We start from the raw sequence: 24,733 nt of genomic DNA on the forward strand, positions 1-24,733 counted from the left end.
ATTCCCTGAAGAAGGGCATGGCAACCCACTCCAGTATTCTGGCTGGAAGAATCCCATGGACAGAGGAGCCTGGCAGTTTATAGTCCATGGGGTCACAAAGAGTCAGACAGGACTGAGCAACTTTCACTTTCACTTTCATCTCCCAGGTGGAAATCTTAAAAGTTGGGGCACCTGATGTTGTGTCTAAACCATTCCACCTCAGGGAGAAACTGAAAGTTGGGAGCTCCCTTCTGATTGCAGGGTGGTATGTGGGTATGTTTCAGCCTGTCCTTTTTGATGTAGGTTTTTTTTCTTGTTCACCTAACATGTAGGAGCCATTCGGTTTCTGGATGTTTGTTTTCAGAGGGAATTGTTCCATGTGTCTGTGGAAGACATGAGTTCAAGAGCTTCTGATGTCATCATCTTGGATTGGAACTGTCAACTAAAAAATAGTCACAATCTGAAAGTAGAGAGTTTTTCTTTTATTTGGTGGGAATGTTAAGGACTCCAAGCCCAGGAGACAGCATCTCAGTAGCTCTGAAAAAAACTGCTCTGAGGAGGCAGGAGAGGGAGTCTGGCTATATAACAGTTTGCAACAAAGGGGGCAGGCAATCTGAACATCAAAGATTATTCTTAAGTAGTGAGAGCTGGACCGTAAAGAAGGCAGAACGCCAAAGAATTGATGCCTTCAAACTGTGGTGCTGGAGAAGACTCCTGAGAGTCCCTTGGACAGCAAGGAGATCAAACCAGCCAATCTTAAGGAAGATAAACCCTGAATATTCACTGGAAGGACTGCTTGCTGAAGCTGAAGTTCCAGTATTTTTGGTCATCTGATGTGAACAGACAACTCATTGGAAAAGTCCCTGATGCTGGGAAAGACTGAGGGCAGGAGGAGAAGAGGGCATCAGGGGATGAGATGGCTGGACAGCATCACTGATGCAATGAACATGAACTTGGGCAAACTCTGGGAGATGTGGTAAGGAACAGGGAGGCCTGGTTGTGCTGCGGTCCATGGAGTCGCAAAGAGTCAGACACAACTGGGGGACTGGACAACAACAGTAAGGAAAACCGGGTATCCAGCTAAGGAATTTAGCATTCTTCTATGTATGGGAAGACGCAAGCCTCTGGCTCACTGAATTCGTTCCTTTCGTATGCACTTCAGCTATCTGGGGCCAAATCCTGTTTCCTGCCACCGCAAAGGGTGGCAGGTGTGGGTCTGCTTCCTGCATCTGCTCACCAGCTCCTCAGCAATCATGGTGAGGGTGGCAGTATCTACTGGATCGCAGGCATTGTGTTCCCTTTCGGGAGCCCTCATTCACATTGAGAGGCCAGACATCGCTGATAGCTGTCACATTTCTTCTGGAGTGGGTTGCCATTTCCTTCTCCAGGGGATCTTCCCAACCCAGGGATCGAACTCGGATCTCCCGCACTGTAGACAGACGCTTTACCGTCTGAGCTACCAGGCAAGTCCACCGATATGGCAGGAAATATTTCATTTCACAGAACCCTCTGCACACGACACCAGTTTCTTAGGACAGTCTCCCTCAGCCTCTCAACCAGAATCAACATATGATCCTAGATCTACTTTATAATCGAGGCAAAAACTATCCTTTAAAAGAATGAGAGAAGAGCAGATGCAGAGAGCAGCAAAGACAGGGTAGACACCAGAATTCACCATTTTTTTCTATTCTTTTACTAATGGAGGAAGCTTAAGACATTGAACGGAGGTTCCCCGAAGTCAAGAACTATCCTCATCTCTAGTCTCTTCCTTCATCACTGAGTGATGCCTTACTGGTTTTATAGCTCATGATGTACTTTTCCCTCACCCACTTTTTAAAATTATAGGCTGTCTTTTCTCCTAGGTGATCCAAATTTCCTGAAGCTGGGGCCTGAGTCTTAGTTTGGGTTTCCCTAAAAGCAGAACCTGAGATAAGAATTTGGGATGACATCCTGTATAAACTGCCCCACACCTGGAAAACAGGAGTGTATAAAGGGAAGCATCAGATAAGGACAAAGGAAGCGCCACCATGAGATGCAGTATCGAAGTCCACGATACAGCTTGTCACCTTTCTGCAAAATATGCTTCTCAGTTGTTCCTGAAAAACAACTTAGCTCTTCCAAGCTGCACATAGAAAAGGGTCTGGACTGGCAAGAGCCAAGCCCCTCAGAAGTCCGGTGTGAGGCTGGGGAGCACACCGCCAGCGTGAATAAGACATAAACACACACACACACAAAGACATAAACAGCTCCTCAGGTATGAAGTCGTAAGTGGCTGAGGGCATGTACCACGGGCATCTGGAAATTTCTGTGGCCCACTTGCCTAAATTGTAAATATTCAAAATGGGTCATTCCTTTGGTTTAAAGCTGTTTTGTTGAAATGGAACATAATGGTGCATGTAAGGAATGCCACATTGTCTGGATGTGAGCTGCTCCAGTGGCTTAAGGAATCAGAGTAAGTTCAACAGCTTGGCAAGTTAAGGTAAATGTGGGGACAGGGTATTCTGAAAGCAAAGCACGAGAGACCCTTGATGTATGTTTTATTCAGATCTGACCCCATGATGGGGCTTTCTAAAGGTACTATCAGGATACCCCCAAAGACCCCTCGAGTCACTAATTCCATGGCCAATTAAAATTTCCTTGTGTCCTCAGGGGCTGACTATTTTGCTTCATTGTCTGGCTTCCTGCCTGGTGCTGGATCCTCCCCCAGGGGCTTTTCCATTTGCCTGACAACCATCTGACTCTGAAACACAAATATCTAAGAAGGTCAAGATCTAGTCTTCCATCTTGACATGAAGAGAGACCAGTACCCACAATGGGCATTGCAGTATTTTGGAGAGGTCTCAAGAAAGATTGATGGTCTATAGTTGGGTGTCTGGAATGACACCCCATGAAGAACAGCCAGGCTAGAAGTGGGAGATGGAGCACCAGTTTCTTCAGCCGCATTGCCCTGAGCACAGTTCTGTGTGGACACAACAGTGCAGGTTTATTCACCTAGGTTTCCTGATCACCATCAGGCACCTTCTCACTCAGGAGTGTTACAGAGAGTTTACTTATGTTCAAAACCTCTACAGCTTAATGTGTGAACCCGTGGAACCTGAAAGAGTATATGGGTGCAGTTTCTGCCTGCATAAAGTAGACTGTAACACGGTGTATGGACAAAGTTCACTGGACTGAATCAGGAGTTCTGGGACCCAGGGCAAGGCCAGCTCTCAGAGATGACTTACTTTGGACAAGTCGTTTACTCAGATGCTCCAGATGAGGTTGTCAGTGTTAGAACATGCCAGCAAGTCACTGATTACCAAATGGAGCTAAATAAAAACCAGTTAATAAGTATAAACCACTATTTTTAATAAGTATTGAGACTTCCTTGGTGGTCAGTGGTTAAGACTCTGCACTCCCAATGGAGGAGGTCTGGGTTCGATCCCTAGTCAGGGAACTAGATCTCACATGCCGCAACTAGAGATCCCACATACCACAACAAAGATGGAAGATTCTGTGTGCCATCACCAAGATCCAGTGCAACCAAATATAAATACTAAAAATATATATATTGATATTATATTAATATGAAATGAAAGTGAAAGTATTAGCCTCTCAGTCATGTCCAACTCTTTGCGACTCCCATGGACTGCAGCCTGCCAGGCCCCTCTGTCCATGGAATTCTCTAGGCCAAGAACACTGGAGTAGGTAGCCATTCTCTTCTCCAAGGGATCTTCCCAACCCAGTGACCAAACCCAGGTCTCCTGCATTGCAGGCAGATTCTTTACTGTCTGAGCCACCAGGAAATAACTGGCACCCAAGGCCATTAAGTATTAGTTTTTAATAAGTAAAAGCATATTTAAAAAGTATTTTAAAACCACTGTTTCATAATTATAAACCACCATTCTAAGTTATTTTCTTAGACTTATTTCTTAGAGTTTAGTTTCAAAGAAAGTTATTTTCTTAGTTTAGTTTCTAGATGAATCACCTAAAAGTTCACTGGGTTTATATTTTAGAACCAAAGTTGCTATGATATAGCAGGTTGTTTTCTTTCTGTGTAACATAGTATCTCTTATCTCATTAAAGTCCCCCCCCCATCACCACCATTTCCATTTTAGTAGACCCCCAAAGCAGTGCATATAAGCCAGGGACCATCATGCTTTTGGCAAGACAGCACCTCCAAAGAAGAGGGACCCATACTGGTAAGATTGCTGAACCACAGTAAGCAATACCCCTCCCAAGGCAACTAAAAAAGGTCACATGCCTTAACCAGAAAACAGAGACCCAAGAGGATAGGGACAGTCTATGTCTTACCCACCTGTTTCTAGCTATGCTCATTCAGTATATGTTTGGGGCATAATCTATTTTGCAAGAGTTATTATTATTCTTCAGTTGCTAAGTTGTGTCTGAGTCTTTATGACCCCATGGACTGCAGCATGCCAGGCTCCCCTGTCCTTCACTCTCTCCCAGAGCTTGCTCAAATTCATCTCCACTGAGTTTGCAATGCCATCCAAGCATCTCGTTCTTTGTCACCCCCTTCTCCTCCAGCCCTCAATCTTTCCCAGCATCAGGATATTTTCCAATGAATTGGCTCTTCACATAGGGTGGCCAAAGTATGGAGCTTCAGCATCAGTCCTTCCAATGAATATTCAGGATTGATTTCCTATAGGATTGACAGGTTTGATCTCCTTACTGTCCAAGGGACTCTCAACAGTCTTCTCCAACACCACAGTTCAAAAGCATCAGTTCTTCAGTGCTCAGCCTTCTTTATGGTTCAACTCTCACATCTGTACACAACTACTGGAAAAACCATAGCTTTGACTATACAAACCTTTGTTGGTAAAGAGATATCTCTGGTTTTATATATGTTGTCTAGATTTGTCACAGCTTTCTTTCCAAGGAGCAAGTATCTTTAATTTCATGGCTGCAGTCACCATCTGCAGTGATTTTGGAATCCAAGAAAAGAAAATTTGCCACGGCTTCCACCTTTTCCCCTTCTATTTGCCGTGAAGCGATGGGACCGGTTGTCATGATCTTCGTTTTTTTAATGTAGAGTTTGAAGCCAGCTTTTTCACTCTCTTCTTTCACCCTCATCAAGAGGCTCTTGAGTTCCTCTTCACTTTCTGCCATAAGAGTGATGTCATCTGAGTATCTGAGGTTATTGATATTTCTCCTGGCAGTCTTGATTCTAGCTTGTGCTTCATCCAGTCCAGCATTTTGCATGATGTACTCTGCATATAAGTTAAATAAGCAGGGTGACAATATACAACCTTGACGTACTCCTTTCTCAATTTGGAACCAGTCCGTTGTCCAAATCCAGTTCTAACTGTTGTTTCTTGATGTGCATACAGGTTTCTCAGGATGCAGGTAAGGTGGTCTGGTATTCCCATCTCTTTGAGAATTTTCCACAGTTTGTTGTGATCCACACAGTCAAAGATTTTAGTGTAGTCAATGAAGTAGATGTATATGTTTTTCTGGAATTCCCTTGCTTTCTCTAGGATCTGAGGGATGTTGGCAATTTGATCTCTGGTTCCTCTGCCTTTTCTAAACCCAGTTTATGCATCTGCAAGTTCTCAGTTCACATACTGCTGAAGCCTCGGTTGAAAGATTTTGAGCATAACCTTACTAACATGTGAAATGAGTGCAACTGTACGGTAGTTTGAACATTCTTTGGCATTGCCCTTCTTTGGGATTGGAGTGAAAGGGGAGCTCAACAGAGCCATGTATGCTGGTGCTCTGAAATGTGGTCCCCTCCACATTGCCATTGACAGAACCAGTCTTTCCTCTGGCCCCCCTGGGATTCGTACTCTTCTGAGACCTACAGCTGTTAGTCCAACTCTTGCCTCTTCTCTGGTTTATGTTTGCTCTGCTTTCGCCTTTCAGCCTCTCCTCCCCTTCTTGGGGTCCTCTGTTAATCAGCCTCTGATTGGGCTGATTAGGTTAAAGTGGCCCTTCTCCTCCCAAGAACTATGTATCTTTACCCATAGTTGTGGGACCCCAGATGTCCTAAGACTGCATGAATCAGTCACATGCTGGTCCTTTCTTCCCAGGAAGCCCTGTCAGAAGCTACCCGGTTGCGGCTGCATCCAGCCAAGGTGTCTCGGGGCTCCGTGAGCCCTGCTGTGTGATGAGACACTGCCATCTCCTGGTCGAAGCCCTGAACCTGGTCCCAGCTGGTGTGTCCCAGCAGTTCACCCTGGGGCTTGTTACTTGCTTCCTGTCTACACTGCTAGCCAGGATTGCAGAGATACTCCTGACCCCACCTCCCCACATTTTATAAGTCTTCCAACTTAAAGAATTAACTGCTGGTATTGCCCTGTGTTGTTGTTGTTCAGTCACTAAGCTGTGTCCAACTCTTCGCAACTCCATGGGCTGCAGCATGCCAGGCTCCCCGGTCCTTCACTGTCTCCTGGAGCTTGCTCAAACTCATGTCCATGGAATCGGTGATGCTATCTAACCATCCCATCCTCTGTCACCCCCTTCTCCTCCTGCCCTCAATCCTTCCCAGCACTAGGGTCTTTTCCAGTGAGTCAACTCTGCATCAGGTGGCCAAAGGATTGTAACTTCAGCTTCAGCATCAGTCCTTCCGATGAATAGTCAGGGTTGATTTCTCTTAGGGTTGACTGGTTTGATCTCCTTGCTGTCCAAGGGACTGTCAAGAGTCTTCTCCAGCACCACAGTTTGAAAGCATCAGTTCTTCGACACTCAGCCTTCTTTGTGGTCCAACTCTCACATCTGTACATGACTACTGGAAAGACCATAGCTTTGACTATACAGACCTTTGTCAACAAAGTGATATCTTTGCTTTTTAATACACTGTCTAGGTTTGTCCTAGCTTTCCTTCCAAGAAGTAAATGTCTTTTAATTTCAGGCAGTGACTGGCAGTAGTCACCGTCTGCAGTGATTTTGGAGCCCAAGGAAAGAAAATCTGTCACTGCTTCTACTTTTCCCTCTTCTATTTGCCCTGAAGTGATGGGACCAGATGCCCCATGGACCCATCTAAAGTCCATATCTCCCTCAGAGTCCAAGTACATCCTCCCCATAGAGGGACATCAACTTTGGATCCTAGACCTCATTGTTTTATCATCAACTGAGCTGGTCAAATGAGTCATCTGAAAGGGATCTTGAAATGCACTGTTTTAATTTGGATGCATACTTGTCTTCATGTGGATTTCTAAGCAGTCTCTATTAGTAACCAGGGTTAGATCGGGTTTTTATACAGTAGCTTTTGGAGTTAGATTTCTGATGGATGATTCCATATGCATAGAAAACAATCTCTTGTTAAGTTGTTAATCTGTTTAGTAGATAAACTCCAGCAGGCATAAAAAGCCTACTTTGCCAAAAGAGAAACTGGCTAAATGAGATATTCAACATCTCTATTGAAGATAAGGAGCTGAAAAAAAAAAAAAAGATAAGGAGCTGAGACCAAATGTGCTAAATATCCTCTGTCATCTAAACTCTTTAGCCAGCTGAACGTGTAGATACTATCCCTCTCTCATTCTTCATTCCTAGACTTTCTTGGCACAGGGGATCCTCAAGGGTGGAGCTAGCTCTTCCTGGCTTCCCTGGTGGCTCAGACAGTAAAGAAATCTCCTGCAATGAGGGAGACCCAGGTTCGATTCCTGGGTCTGGAATATCCCCAGAGAAGGAATTGGCAACCCACTCCAGTATTCTTGCCTGGAAAATCCCATGGACAGAGGAGCCTGGCAGGAATACAGTCCATGGGGTCGCAAAGAGTCAGACACAACTGATCAACTAATACTCACTCACATGGAATCACCAGCTCTACTTCAGGATGATAATAGGGAAAGATTTCTGCTCCTTTGGTCAGAAATAACCAGATACCCAAGGGCAGATATAGTCCCTGAAACCAAGCAGGCTCTCGGGAATTTTAAAAAAACTGCCAGACAAATGTGTCTAGAACTGGGTAAAATGAGCCTTTAGCCTGAAGGTCTAAAAGTATAGGAAGTTCTTTCCAGCTCAGAACAGATTATTGAGTAGACTTGGGACATTAAAACTTTGCCTTAGCCTGTGTGGACCTCCAAGTCTATCCCAAACAAAAGAGAGATGGGGATTCATCTAAATCAGAGGCTTTAGTTAATCTGCTTAGTTAACACGATGTTGGATATTAACTTTACCCCATGCTCATTTGATTCTTTAAAGGATTGGATAAACTTTGAACAAGCAAAGCAATTCTCCTCTGCACCCTTAATAGAGATTAATTTCAACTTATCTGCTGCCACTTTCCAAAAGACTAATTGAGAAAAGGGATATTTGTGAAGAACTGATTAGCGGTCAGGCAGCACATCCAACTCTTGTTATTCTACATTCCAGTCTCAGATTGAAAAGAACCCTCGTGTACTTGGACGATATTTTCTTGGCCTTACACACAATCACGTTTGCTGTGTTATATTTTGGTGTCACGCCTTCAGCTTTCATCAAGGAATGCTATTTTTAAAAAAGAAAGAAAGAAAGGAAAAACAAGCCCAGGCTAATGAAATCCCTCACTCTCTTTGCTCCAGCAATATGGAAGAGGTTGCTCACTGTATCCCTCAGCTCTTGCTCTAAAAATGTCCTCATGAAAACTGTCTAACAAATTTGCCTGCTCAGAGAGTCTTGGTGTCCCTTAGGCATCATTTTTCCTCAGTTGATAAGAGTGTAATAAATAACTCTTCTGGTACGTTGCCAATCAGGAACTTAGAGCCTTATTCAAAGGTCAGAGATGCAGGCACCAGTGGGAGGACATGGCTCTGGTGGGATTGTTTCCTCTATGGGGTTGGAGACACCAGACACAGAAGGCTAAAACATCTTGCTTTGGGCTGTCCGGAATGAGATGTCAACCGTGGGACTCCTGAACTAAGTGATCAGCAGAGATCATTTTGGAGGAATCTTTCCCTGCTAGTTTATGAAGTCACTGATATTGGGGCTTGTACAGGGTACACCATCAAGGTGCCTAGCTTGTAGCTATGTTACACTCCCCAGAAAGGCCAAGTTATTGGCCTGTCCCCCACAGATTTGTTTTGGTTTTGTTTGTTTTTGCCAAATATTGCAGGGAAGAGGACACTGACTTCCAGCTATTTGCAAATGTACTATCTCACTTGTCCCTGGAATAATTATCTCAAGCTTTTCTCCTCCAACCTCCTCACCTGGCCATTGCAAGCTGCTGCTTTTCTGTTTCCAACCCTGATAAACTCATCACTTGTCACTCTGCTGGACACAGCTGTCTCTTGGTGACCCCCATGACCATCTTTCTCCCAAATTCAGGAAGGCAAAACAACAATTACATGTCAAAAATGTCAGTCTTGCTACTCAGTAGCAGGGTCAGAATTCAGACTGACGCCCTTGAGTCTGGGCCCAAGGTAGAGGCTGCTGCCCTGGGCCCCAGCTGCTCAGAAAGAGGTGTTTCCACAGTGCCATTTGACACCAAGAGGGTATTTGTGCATTCCCTGTCACTCTTGTCGTGCCCACATGGATCGCACCCCTACCAGCAGAAGTACTCCCAGCCTCCTTACTCCCCCTAGTCTAAAAATACATCTTGTCCCTCACCCCAGAATTAATGAGGGAATGCCTTTCCCCAGTACCTAGGATTCATGGTGTGGCCTCACAGGATTACTGTGGTGTGGTCTTGTGGCATTGAGCTTCCCTCATAGCTCAGTTGGTAAAGAATCTGCCTGCACTGCAGGAGACCCCGGTTCATATTCCTGGGTTGGGAAGATCCGCTTGGAGAAGGAATAGGTTACCCACTCCAGTATTCTGGCCTGGAGAATTCCATGGACTATATAGTCCATGGGGTCACAAAGAACTGGACATGACTGAGCGACTTTCGCTTTTCACTTGTGGCATTTGTGGTACTTTGACATATTTCCCCAAACCTGGCTCATTCCACATTGACTATGGTTAGATTGTTATCCTACAAAAGGTCTCCTAGAGATGGGCCAAGGTTTCAACAAAACAGAACTCTCAGTATGTAAACATGTTTATATGTAAATCCAACACTTCCTACATTAAGTATATCATAGTATCAAAATATTATGTGATTTTAAATTGATCATTATACCAACTATGATTTACTTTTTTTGGATCATTGTTTTGATTTGGATCATAATTTTAAAATTAGTACATTGACACAATAAGCAAATTCTAACACAAGAATGAACACTATTAATTTCCATCATAAACTTGACTGCCATGAACCCTCCAACAGAGAGTATCCTTTCAAAGATATTCCAGGTTTATACAATTTGGTTAATAAATTGTTATTAAAATCTTGTAAATTCATGATGAAATTATTGAATTTTCTGTAGTATCATCTAACTTTAATATCTTGGAATGGGATACTTCCTTAGCAAGAGTAGCTGACATAATTATTGGCAACCAGCCTGTAAAATTATGCAGATATTATTTATGAACTGGTCAGTTGTGGTAGCCCCATCATTTTAAATATCCTTTGCCTCTTATCACAGTCTTCTTTTTTTTTTTTTTTTTTTCCACAGTCTTCTTGATTTCATACTTCGGCATACATTTTCCAGAAGATTAAAATCTTAAACTTACCCTTAGGGCTTGATGAGTAAATGAACAATAATTATAAAATATACTTGATTAATAGAGTTCATCCAAAAGTAGAGTGGTGCTCAAAGTTAATTTATCTGGAATCCCTTTAATGTCTCAAGTTGTGTAATATTAAAAAGTAATGTGGGTTGTGATTCTTATCAACATTTTGTTATTGCCTGATTAAATATCAAGCAAGCCCTAGATTTAAAGTGATGCCAGATGATGATTAAAAGCAACCCCACTGTCTAATGAATTCCACAACCATGGGATTAAAATCCCCTCAAAGCCAAGTCAATGGTGGAGCTACCAACTTGTCCCCACTATCTAGGACAAATAACCCTTGGTCTTCCTCACACTGGACATTCTGGCAGGATAAGCAGGGAGGTACAGTAGCTCAAGGACTCTTCAGTAGCCTTGCCAAACTCTCCTTAGAGTTGCACTCAGTTTAAGAAGCTTCATGCAACCTTACTTCTTTCCACGGGAGATTAGACATGCAATGTAGCCTACTGGCTCTCTCAGCTTCAGCCAGCTCTCTCTCCATTTTCTCTGATAGGAGTTTTCTCTAATGTCTGACTTCATCCGTATATAGTGGGCTATGTCACATTCTTCAGGGTGTCCTTCATGTACCTCATGTCCTCAGATCTTGTCCTTATGACCTCAGATCTCTTTGAGCCAGACTGCAACCCTCTGGCTGCCACTCTGACCATCTGCTGATGACAGTGAGTGTGTCCCCTAGGTTTCTGATGCCTATGCACTATAGCCTGCCTCTATTGTTTTAAAATCTGATCATGCTCTCTGTTCCCAGTGGTGCCAGTCTTACAGTGGAATCTCCTACCGTCAACTCTGGCTGGGACAGCCACCACCGAACTTCTTAGTGATGCTGATGCCTTTCTCATTAGCTCATACTCAGTGCTTTGGTAGACAGTGTCTCCACCATGCCATCCTATGAAGCAGTTTAGGCCGGCTGAAACTCTTCAAAGGACTGACATCTTTATCTGGTCATAAGGGACCCTGATGCTACCTAGGGTGTGACCTGAGGGAACAATGCAAGTGCAACAGTAATGAATGACCTGGAGGTCTGGGCTGTCTATTTTGCTGTCTGTCCTCCAACCCCGTTCATGCTTGATCCTAGTTGTAACATTCCATCCACCCAATCCAAAGAATTTGTGGGTTCTGGTTTGACCCAGTTTATGAAGGGCAATGTTGGCTACATCATCACTTGATATGCCATGTTAGATGCTCTGTCTACAGCAAGGCCCAATAGTGAGCCAGAAGCCATTTTTCAAACAGTGTGTAATTCTCTGCTGCAGATAACCTTGTCCAGAACCCTAGTAGACTGGGTAATGATTCTCCCATTGAGACTTATGTGAATTCCCCATGGCATCCTTCTGGCCCAAGAAACTTCCTTTGGGGTAGAGTTCCCTTTCTCCCTAATCAGCCTAGCACACCGCAGCTAGGTTATGCTATGACTGAAATCTAAACTGACTGAGTGTAGGTCTGGCAGGGGATTGGGGTTCTGCACCATCATGAACCCCATTAATTAATCTTTAATAGGGAAGACTGCCTCTGGAGAGGGAAATGGCAGCCCACTCCAGTATTCTTGCCTGGAGAATCCCATGGACAGAGGAGCCTGGTGGGCTACGGTCCACGGGATCACAGGGAGTTGGAGATGACTGAGTGACGAAGCACAAGGAAGACTGGAAATGTTCTGCAGGATCATGGGTTCTAAGGGATCCAGGAATTTTAAAGTGACCGCATTCTGTCCCAACCAGAACCTTGACCTTGGTCTTCCACACTTGCCTAGCTGAGAACTGAACCTTCTTCAGAGTTCTGCTACCTTTATGATTAAGTCCAGGGTCTGGTCCTCCATTTACTCTGCCTTCTGGTGGTGACTGAGATGGTAAAGAATCTGCCTGCAATGTTGGAAACCTGGGTTTGATCCCTGAGTTGGGAAGATCCCCCAGAGGAGGGCATGGCAACCCACTCCAGTATTTTTGCTGGAGAATCCCCATGGACAGAGGAGCCTGGTGGGCTACGGTCCATGGGGTCACAAAGAGCTGGAAACGACTGAGCGACTAAGCACACAGCACTGTTGAAAGAGAAAAGAACCCCTTCAAAAGCTGAGTGTGAAAGCCAGAAGCCTTCTTTATAGTATCTAATTATGGATTAAACACTCAACTTTTGGTTATTTTCCCAAAATACTAATTGTGTTTAGCAATATGTGGTTAGTATCTCCTCATACTTCTCAAATGCCTGATCCAGTGCACCCACTAGTTCATTTCCTTCCACTTCACCATCAGTGAACTTTTTAACAATTTCAACCTTTGAATAATTCAGCCTTGTACCAGGAGTTATCACTGCCTATCATCAGTGATGGAGTCTATACTAGTTTTTAGAACTGCTGTAACTGCAAACTGCGTGGCTTAAAACCACAGAAATTTTATTTTGTCATAAATATGGAGGCTAGATGTATTCAAAAGCAGTCTGTCAGCAGGGCTATATTCCCTCTGAAGGCTCCTTGGAAGAATCCTTCCTTGCCTCTTTGAGTTTCTGATGGCTCCAGATGTTCTTGGCTTGTGGGAGCATCACTCCACTCTGATTCTATCTTCAGATAGAATGGCCTTCTCTGTGTCCTCTTTGACATTGGATTTAGAGCCCACCCTAATCTACCATAATCTCATCTCAACCCTTAACTAAAATTATACCTGCAAATACTGTTTCCAAATAAGATCACTTCCTGAGGTTCTGAATGAACATGAATTGGGGGACAGTGTTCATCTCACAGGGTCCTCATGGCCAGCTGGCTGGTGACAATGTTTCTTAGCACTGACTTTCTTGGATCATTCCTAGGGACCCAACTTGCAACAGCTGGGTCCCCAGGGGCATAGTATGCTATTATTATGATACAAATAACAGCATACAGGAAGTTTATTAAAGGTTGCTCTTAAACACATGGTAAGGACTGGATAGAAAGAAGGATTCAGCACAAGGGGAATTTGGACTGCCCTTGGTTACATAGCTTCCCTGCTGTCTCAGACAGTAAAGAATCTGCCTGCAATATAGGAGACCTGAGTGTGATTCCTGAGTTGGGAAGATCCCCTGTAGAAGGGAATGGCTGTCCACTCCAGTGTTCTTTCCTGGAGAATCCATGGAGAGAGGAGCCTGGCAGGGCTACAGTCCCTGGGGTCACAAGAGAATCAGACATGGCTGAGTGACTAACACTTTCACTTTTCACTTTCTTTTTTTTTAACTTTTCACTTTCATAGTTTTGAAAGGCCTCACCAGAGTTCTCAGGAATCTCTGAAGCTGAGAGGATCCCTTGCTGTAGTTCTGAGCTGGATCAAAGGGGCAGAAGCATTAATGAGTAGGATAATTGGTCATTGAATGTGGACTGTTCTAAGGAGACTGTGCTGTCAGACAAAGTGCTTCTCTTCAGGCAAGACTTCAAGACTGACAGCTGAACATTCTTAGTAGTGGGTGAAAAGTACTTCACTCCTGAAGTAGGTATCTGGGTGACATAGGACGCCATCAACCTATCATTGATCAAGGTTGAAAATTAACTTATTTTTATAAAACTGAAATATTTTAGGCTATTGTTTTCATTTCCAGAAAGATACACCAGAAGTGGGGAAAGCCTAAGAACTCTTGAAAAGAAATAAATATTCGAGATGACTGAAGTCAAGTTTTGAGACATACACATTGGAAGGTGGAGGGAACACTCACCCAAAATGGAAGTTCCTCCACCTGAAAACTGGGAGGATGGAGATTGCACACTGGTGATAGAGGAGTGTAGGGGAAGGATGTGGGAGATGCCTTAGCACCTGTCTCTCTGATCTGTCTGTCTCTAAGAAAGGTATGTGTTCTCATCTGTTCTGCTTCTCTATACCATAAGCTTTTCAGGGGCTGGACCTTGTTAGGGAAACCTGCCAGAATCCAGCTTAGCCTACGCTGAGTGGATAAATTTAACTTTGGGTGCAATATTTGCAAGTCTTTTTGACCTAAAAGCTAAACTGCATTTCTCTCAACAATTTTATCAGCTAAAAAAAAAGATTTAAAAAAAAGTAGTCTCTACATCAACCCTTCTATGACCCAATCTGTTCTGAACTCAGGTGAAGAAGAGTGGTTCTATTCATAGGTCCCTCCTTCAAACTCCTACATGGTCATCAGTATTAGTGATGAAAGAGACACTTTCTTTTCATTTTCACTTCTGAAACTCTAAAATGTTGCTGTAGTGAAAGTTGCATCTCAGTCCAATAACCATGTGTATCCACTCAGAGTGAGGCACAGACAATTGAGCCTACTCCTGCTTGAAAAGTAGGCAGGGACTGAAGAGTTTTCTCTCATCAGTTTTATAAATCATTTTATAATGATTTATAGGGCAAGCTTCCAGCTATGACTCCAAAAGCCACACCATGGATTTTCTTTTTAGATACAATTGAAATAACATTATAATTAGTTTCAGGTGTACAAGGCAATGATTCGATGTTTGTGTATATTGCAAAATGATCACCACAATAGTCCAGCTAACATCTGTCACTATACATTGGTAGAAAGAATTCTTTTCTTGTAATGAGAACCTTCAAGATCCACTTTCCTAGCTACTTTCAAACAAAGAATACAGTATTATTAACTGTAATCATCATGCTATATATTACATCTCCATGACTTACTAACTAGAACTGGAAATGTGTACCTCTTGACCCCCTTCACCCATTTCACTCACTCCCACCTCCACTCTGGCAACCACCAATTTGTTCTGTTTCCATGAACTCAGGTCTTTGGTTGGTTGGTTGAAGATTCCACCTGTAAGTGATAACATATGGTATTTGTCTTTCTCTGTCTTATTTCACTAAACATAATACCCTCCAGATCCACCCACGTTGTTATAATTACAAATTTTTATTTTTTTTGGATGAGTAGTATTCCATTGTGTATCTGTATGTGTATGCATGTGTATATATATATGTATGTGTATCTTTTTGAATAAGTGTTTTCATTTTCTTTGGTTATATACCCAGAAGTGGAATTATTGGGTCAGATGGTAGTTATATTTTTCATTTTTGAGGAAACCCCATGCTATTTTCCACAGTGGCTACACCAATTTACATTCCCACCAACAGTGTACAGTTCAGTTCAGTAGCTCAGTCATGTCCAACTCTTGAGACCCCATGGACTGCAGAACGCGAGCTTTCCCTGTCCATCACCAGCTCCCGGAGCTTACTCAAACTCATGTCCATTGAGTCAGTGATGCCATCCAACCATCTCATCCTCTGTCATTCCCTTCTCCTCCTGCCTTCAGTCTTTACCAGCATCAGGGTCTTTTCCGATGAGTCAGTTCTTCACATCAGGCGGCCAAAGTATTGGAGTTTCAGCTTCAGCATCAGTTCTTCCAATGAATATTCAGGACTGATTTCCTTTAGGAAGGACTGGTTTGATCTCCTTGCAGTCCAAGGGACTCTCAAGAGTCTTCTCCAACACCACAGTTTGAAAGCATCAATTCTTCGGCACTCAGCTTTCTTTATAGTCCAACTCTCACATCCATACATGACTACTAGAAAAACCATAGCTTTGACTAGGTGGACCTTAGTCAGCAAAGTAATGTCTCTGCTTTTTAATATGTTGTCTAGACAGTGTAAAAGGGATCCCATTTATCCACATCCTTGCCAATGTTTGCCTTTTGTGGTCTTTTTCATGATAGCCATTCTGACAGATGTGAAGTAATCTCTCATGTAGCTTTAGTTTGCATTTCTCTGATAATTAGCAATCTTAAGCATCTTTTCATGTATCTATTGGTCATCTGTGTGCCGTCTTTGGAAAAATGTTTGTCCAGGTGTTTTGCCCATTTTAAACTGTGTTGTTTACTTTCTTGAAATTGAATTATATGAGCTTTTTATATATTTTGGATATTAACCCCTTATCAGTAATATCATTTGATAATATTCTCTCCTAGTCCATTCATTATCTTTTCATTTTGTTAATGGTTTCCCTTGCTGTGTAAAAACTTTTAAGTATAATTAGGTCAAATTTGTTTTTTTATTTTTGTTTTCTCTGCCTTTGGAGAAAGATCAAAAAAAAGATATTACTACAATTTATGTTAAAAACCCAGACAGTGTATTAAAAAGTAGAGACATTACTTTACCAACAAAGGTCCGTATTGTCAAAGCTATGGTTTTTCTAGTAGTCATGTACAGATGTGAGAGTTGGATCATAAAGAAGTCTGAGCACCGAAGAATTGATGCTTTTGAACTGTGGTGTTGGAGAAGACTCTTCAGAGTCCCTTGGACAGCAAGGAGATCAAACCAGTCAATGTTAAGGGAAATCAGTCCTGAATATTCATTGGAAGGACTGAAGCTGACGTTCCAATACTTTGGCCACCTGATGAGAAGAGCTGACTCATTGGAAAAAACCCTGATGCTGGAAGACTGAAGGCAGGAGGAGAAGGGGATGACAGAGGATGAGATGGTTCGATGGTATCACCAACTAATGGACACAAGTTTCAGCAAGCTCCACAAGATGATGAAGAACAGGGAAGCCTGGAATGCTACAGTCCACGGGGTCACAAAGAGTTGGACATGACGAAGTGACTGAAAAACAACAAGTGCTTACCTATGTTTTCTTCATGAGTTTTATGATTTCCAGTCTTATATTTAGATCTTTAACTTGCTTGGAATATATTTGTATATGGTGTGAGAAAATGTTCTAATTTCATTCTTTTACATGTAGCTGCCTAATTTTCTCCTCAATACTTAGTGAAGAAATTGTCTTTTCCCCACTGTATATTCTTGCATTCTTTTGTAGGTAAAGTGACCATAAGTGTATGGATTTATTTCTAGCCTCTCTATTCTGTTCCACAGATCTATGTGTCTGTTTTTTTCCAGTACCATACTGTTTTGATGACCATAGCTTGGTAATAGAGCCTGATGTTAGGGAGCTTGCTACTTCTAGCTCTGTTCTTCTTCTTCAAGGTTCTTTTGCCTATTTGGGGTCTTTTGTATTCCAAACAAATTTTAAATTTATTTGTCCTAATTCTGTGAAAATACACTCAAAATGGTTTTAAAAACTCAATGCCATAACACTCCTGGGGGAAAATAGATGGAACACTCTGACATAAATCATTAACAATATTTACTTGAATCAGTTTACGGTGAAAGAGATAAAAGCAAAAATATACCAATGAAACCTAATTAAACTTAAAAGCTTTTGCACAAAGGAAATAATAGACAAACAGCTCATACAGCTCAACAACAAAAATGCAATTTTTAAAAATGGACAGAGACCTTTTGAGAAATGTCTCTTCAGAAGACATACAGATGGCTAACAGGCACAGAAAAAGATGTTCAATATCACTATTGGAAAAACGCAAGTCAAAACCACAAAGAGGTATTGCCTCATAACTGTCAAAACAGCTATCATCAAAAAGTCCAGAAACAACAAATGTTGGTGAGAATGTGGAGAAAGGGAACCATCTTGCCCTATTCATGGGAATGTAAATTAGTGCAGCTACAATGAAAAACAGTATGGAGATTTCTTAAAAAGCTAAAACTGTAACAACCATATGATCCAGCAGTTCCACTCTTGGGTCTGTATCTGAAAAAATACAAACACTAATTTGAAAAGATAAACGCACCCCAATGGCAGTGCTATATACAATAGCCAAGACAGAGAAGCAATCCAAATGCCCATCAATATCTGAATGGATTAAGTAGATGTGGTATATATGCAATAAAATATCACTTAGCCATAAAAATTGAAATACTGCCACTTGCAGTAGCATGGATGAACCTGGAGACTGTCATGCTTAGTGAAATAAGTCATTAGGAGGACAAAAAGTCTAATCCCACTTACATGTGAAATCTTAAAAATTCATATGTATATGCAAAACAGACTCACAGATATAGAAAACAAACTTGTGATTACCAAAAAAGAGAAGGAGGTGGGGAGGGAAATATTAAGTGCATGGGATTAACAGATACAAACTACTATATATAAATATATAATAGATAAGCAACAAGAATATACTGTACAGCATGGGGAATGATACCTATTATCTTGTAATGACCTATTATGGAGTATAGTGTGCAGTACTAAATCATTATGATGTATACCTGAAACACAATATTGTAAATCAACTATACTTCAATTAAATTTTAAAAACAAGGACAGTAATGGATTGCAATCCATTGGATTATATAAGTACATACTAATATAAACACATTAGAGAGAAGGAAATGCCTGCCCTTACAGTTGAATATCAACTAATTAAAGTAAAATTAATTAATGTAAAAGAAATGCAGAAAATACCAAACGATTTGGCAACCATTACAATGATGATTGATTCAAGTGGGAATTATCAACGGATGCTAAGGCTGGTGGGTAGATATTTGAAATTGGGCCAGGATCCCATTTCTTATTAGAAAACTTACCACAAAGGACTTCCCTGGTGGTTCAATGGTTAAGACTTCACCCTTCAATGCAGGGGGTGTGGGCTTGATCCCTGGTTTGGAAGCAAAGATCCCACATGCTTCTCAGCCAAAAGTCAAAACATAAAACAGAAGCAATATCGTAACAAATTCAATAAAGACTTTGAAACTGATTCACATTAAAAAAAAAAATTTAAATCTTCCCACAAAATATTCTCAATTGCTAAACAGGAAATGGCAGTTTTCTCCCCACGTAAATTCACCAGACACCAACTTAAGCAGGTGATCAGAGTTAACATAAACAGTAGTGGGTGGGTCAATGTCATGTGCCTCCTGAGGTGATAAACTGAGAACACAGCATCACTTCTGAATAGTATTTTCTATCAGTGTTGACATCCTAATGTAAAGCCACAATGCAACCATTCATAAGTAAGAGAGAGTCTTTGTATTCTAGATTTAGAAGTGAAGGTGCATCATGTTAGCAACTTGTTTTCAAGTGGCTCAGAAAACAAGTAATGGCAATAGAGATTCATACAGAGCTGCTTACACAGCAAATACATTAATAATTGGGAAATCTTAATGAAGGGGATATGGCAGTATTTTACTGTCATTGCAACTTTTCTGTACATTTGAAATTTTAAAATTTACTGAAATACCTTTTTAAAAATCATATTTGTAATATAAAATGGTTTGATGATTGGCATTTTGGCAAGGAATTGGAAAAACAACTGCATAGATTTTTAGGTGGGAACGTACATAAAAGTGCTGTTTCTTATGGAGGGCAGCTTGTCACTATCAAATTTTTTTAAATGCATATATGCTTTGACTCAGTAATTCTACTTTTAGGAATTAATGTGTACATCTACAGATGTATACATCTATGAATAGGGGATATACTTCAAGTTGCATAAAATGCAAATAACCAAGTACAAAGTTGTGTGAAAATATAACCATTTGTGTGAAAAAGGACCCATGCATACATGTTTACCTATAATTACTGATAGTATCAGAATAGAAAAGAAGCTGGGTGGCTAGGTGAAATGGTAGGCAAGATACTTTGTCTATCATTCTAAAAGTAAAATAATAATAATAGATACAGGAGAGGTGGAGAATTGAGGCTGTTTTTAGAATTCATCTTAGATTCTACCTCTTCATGGGAGGAACCATAATTTCCCCATCCCTTGAATCTGGACCTTGGCCAGTTGAGTGTGGTAGAACAGACAATGTGCCAAGTCCAAGCCTGGGTATTAGACCCATGCAATTGCCATGAGAACTTGCCCAGGGAATCTGGTTGGAAGATGAAATACATAGAAGAGAGCCAATAACCCCAGCTGAAATCATTCTTGACTAGCCAGCACAAGCCAGTCAACCAGAGTAAGTCTAGCCAGGACCAAGTGAACTGCCATGCTAAACCCAGCAGAACCAGCCAGTGGACCCATTGTCTTGTGATCATAATAAATGGCCATTTTAAGTGACTAAGTTTTTAATACATCATTAGTGTAGCAACAGATTATACCCAGCATGAACCCTTTCTTATTGGGTCCTAAGTGAGCCTTGGTATCTAACATTACTTACTTCCTGCTGTAAATCTAGAAGTCCAAATGTATACTCAACTTTTCCTTGTCATCTTGGCAACCAGGCATGGGCACATGAGTGGGCTCATTAATCAAATGCAACTTTGACCCTGCTTTGCTGCATCCACTAATGAAAGTGTCAAAATTCTCCAGTGCCTTATTTCTTGGTGCTGTTTGTTCCAGATATACTGATTGTGGAATTGCCAGCCACATGAGGTCCTAGCACTAACGCCTTTATCTTCAATTGACTCTTGTGGGGAGCTTTCGGCTCTGCCCCTATTTTCACATTTTCTCAGCCTGATCCTTCTGCTCCTGAAAATAAGAAGGTATTAAGTAGCTCATGGAATTAAGTTTATTTTCTGTTTACAAGAGCCAGTGGGCCTTTTTGCTTTTAAATGGAACATCATTCATTTAGACTTTTGAAGTTGATTAGTCAGGAATTTGCTGGTGTGGACAGTCCAAACTATCACACTGGTGAAGTTAGAAAAAGAAGGTAGGGGAGAATTTTAGGAGTGGGGATAGTATTAATGTTCCTCTATGTTATTCTCCTTTGAAACGTAAACATCTCAATTACTGTGATACAGTACAAAGCAAGACAGACATCATTTATTGTTGGCCTTTGCAGTGGAAATACATTGTACCAAGACTCAAGTCCTAGCAACATTTTACACTAGGATTGACCAGGATTCAAGCTTTGAACTCTATCTTTAACCCATTACTTCAGGATTGTTTTATAAGTTTTGATTACTCTCACACTGTCCTGAAAAGAAATTTAGAATCCCAAGTTATTAGTACACTGAAATGCCTTCTATTGCCCCTGAAAAATTGCCTTGGACATGGATATATCAAGTAACTCAGGAAATCTTGAATCAGACAAGAAATTTGGCTAACTACCAATTTTCCCATCTCTTGGCTAACTTTGTCTCCCAATTAGTTTGAGGCTCAACAGAACTAGGACCCTGGCTAAGTTTCAGCTGGCATTGATTCAATCTTTAAATCTCTCAAATCTATCCTGTCTCATCCCACAGTTTAGGCCCTCATCTCTCATCTAGATGATTACTGCAATGTGAGACAAGATTGGAGGCAAGAGAGACTGAGTTTTTTCAGGGGACAGGCCTTCTGTGATTTGGTTTTTCTTACTTCCCACTGTAACTCCTGCCAATCCCAGGATAGAAAATAGGCATTTGTCTGATTGTACCAATTATTTTCAGAACACCAAGTGCTTACATGCTGTTCCCTATGATTAGCATGCCCTCCCTACTTGAAAAATGTCTACTCATCCTTCAATTTTCAACTCAAGAATTACCAACTATGTCCATCTCCAAGCAGAAAAGACTCTTCACCTTCTCTTATGGCCAAGCTATCCATTTAACCTTATCCCTACAGTGGAGTATTAACTTCCTTGTTGTCACTCCCATTGTTCAGAGTTCTTTTGTATCCCCATTACATAGGCTAAAGTACTAGAGTACTCAGATTATGCCTATAGGCAGCCTTGGATAAATAACCATGAAAAGAAGGAAAAGAAAAGGGGGAAAGGAAGAGAGGAGAGAAGAAAAGAATCTGAAGACCCAGGGCCTCAATTTTCTATTCCAAGAAAAAACTTGTCATGTTCATCCTCCCAACGAAAACATCCCTGACATTTAAGAACCATACTTAGCAAAAGAGTGACAAGATGAAAATATATGACAGTTACTGCCTTGGATTTCAAAATTTACTCAAGAAATCTATCAATCACATTAATAAGAGTCCTTTCTTCCTTATTAAGTATATAAGCTGAAAGGCTGGCAGTGTTTCATGGAAATTTTATGATCACTGGCGTCAGACATGGTTTAAATCTGGCCTTAGATAAATTTCTTGCCCTCTGTATCTCTCAGTTCCTTGAACTGAAAGGATTCTATTGCACTGCTAGTGATCTTTCACACACACACACACACACACACACACACACCCACACCCACACCCTTAAATAGTTTTGTAACTTTTCCAGTGAACAGGCTTACAAGAGCAATGAATTGGGCACAACCAAGATTTTCATTACATGGAAAAGTGTTGTTTTTTTAAAAATCACATTGTCCATACTACCCAGTTTTATATAGCATTTAAAGAATACTGAAGTATAACTGAATGTACTGACTTAGAAACCTGTCCATGTGCTGTTTCATAGGAAAAATATTGAACATATGCAATTATGATCTTATTGATCATCTTGAAAAATATCTATATATAAAGAGGTACATATATACGTAAAGTGCTTAGGGGTACTATCATCAAGACCAAAGTGTGTAATATATGAAGGAGGAAGAAAGCACTACAAGAGAAAAATAATTTCAATAAACAATTCTATTTTAATTGATACAGTCCATTCAAGATGCCATAACAAAATACCACAAACTGGATGGCTTATAAACGGATATTTTTCACATTTCCAAAACCTGGGAAGTCCAAGATAAAGCACTATCATGGTCCCATAGCAACTGCCAACCAAGAAAAGTTTACCCAGCAAAGTTATCCTTCAGAAATGAAGGGTAGATAAAGCTTTTCATAACAACCAACAGCTGAGGGAATCCATCACCACTATACCTGCCTTATAAGAAATGCTGAAAGGTGTTTTTCACATTAATGTGAAAGGATGCTAACTTCTAATGTAAGCTTATGAAAGTATTCGTCACACGCGTAGAGGCTTCCCTGGATGCTCAGCAGTAAAGAATCCACCTGCCAGTGCAGGAGGCATGGACTCCATCCCTGATCTGGGAAAAATCCCATGTGCCATGGAGCAACTAAGCCCATTCACCACAATTATTGAGCCCGCACACCCTAGAGTCCAGGATCTGCAACTCCTGCACCTACGCACCCTAAAGCCCATGCTCCACAATAAGAGAAGTCCACGCATCACGACTAGGGAGTAGCCCCCATTCATCACAACTAGAGAAAAGCAACAAGATCTAGTATAGTAGGTCTAGTACAACAAAGGCCCAGTACAAAATACACACACACACACACACACACACACATCACACTGGTAATGCTAAGTATATAGTCAAATTCAGAACACTTTTAATACTATAACCACTTAACTCTAATACGGCAGTTAAAGACCCTTGTGGCTCAGCTGGTAAAGAATCTGCCTGCAATGTGGGAGACCTGGGTTCTATCCCTGGGTGGGAAGATCTCCTGGAGAAGGGAAAGGCTACCCACCCCAGTATTCTGGCCTGCAGAATTCCAGGACTGTATAGTCCATGGAATCGCAAAGAGTCCAACACGACTGGGTGACTTTCATTCACTGCCCTACCTTCCAGTCAGTCAGGGCCCTGTCACTGCCCATTCTGGCCATGGCTAATGCCCTTGGGTTGTAATTTGACCAAAGCTCCCAAGGCAGCCCTGCTTTTGGCTAACCCACCTCGGCAGCTGGAACTGGAGGGCCCACTGCAGGCCAGGACTTCTGGTTTTGCTTCTTCCTGGCTGGAGGTGTTGCAAGATGCTGTGCCAAAACAGTTGCCCATTTGGATCAAGTAAAAGTTTCATTACAAGCTCATAGTCAACGCTGAAAACATTTGGAAGTATTTTCTGCATTGCATGCTATTTGCCAAAGGATGGATACCTTGGATTGTATTAATATAAAGGGATTATTGCAATGATGATCTGAATAGTTCCCTATGGTGCAAGCCAGTTTATCTCATTTGAGCATGATGGAACATTTACTACTACAAAGCTGAGTTTCTGGTCTGTACACAGATTAATGGCTGGATCTGTGGCAGGTTTAACCGCAGTTATCTGTACTTACACTATTCACATGGCTAGAATATACCGAACACTCCAAGTGAAAGAGGAACATACTTATACAGAAGTTAGTCATGTTTTCAAAGCAGTTTGTGCAAAGGAAAGTGATTACCATGCACTTCACAGAGGCCTGATACCTGATGTATTGGGAATGATTCCATAGGCATGTGTTTGGTTGGTTGGTTGCTTTTTTCTTTCTGGTACCTTTCCTGTGCTCCCTATATTCTTGGCAGAACTTCTGATAACAGTAAGTCCCCTACATACAGACCTTCGATTTGCAGACTTTCAAAGATGTGAGTGTGTGTTCACATGTCCAATCTTGTTAGTCCGTCCCTGGGTCTGGCGTACATTGTCACATGTGTACGTCTTCTATAAGTGGTTATGATTGTGTGTACTTCACTATATAGCACTGTTGAGAGTACAGTATCACAGTATCTTTATTTCAAGCCCAGG

At 41.5% G+C, this 24,733-nt stretch overlaps 1 pseudogene; it reads left to right on the forward strand.

Annotated features, from left to right (window-relative positions):
- The first annotated feature begins 4,114 nt into the window (after nt 1-4,114).
- Nucleotides 4,115-24,443, forward strand: LOC122696630 (annotated as a pseudogene).
- The last annotated feature ends 290 nt before the right edge of the window (nt 24,444-24,733 follow it).

Source organism: Cervus elaphus, chromosome 6, assembly GCF_910594005.1.
Source record: "Cervus elaphus chromosome 6, mCerEla1.1, whole genome shotgun sequence".
NCBI classification, from domain to species: Eukaryota; Metazoa; Chordata; class Mammalia; order Artiodactyla; family Cervidae; genus Cervus; species Cervus elaphus.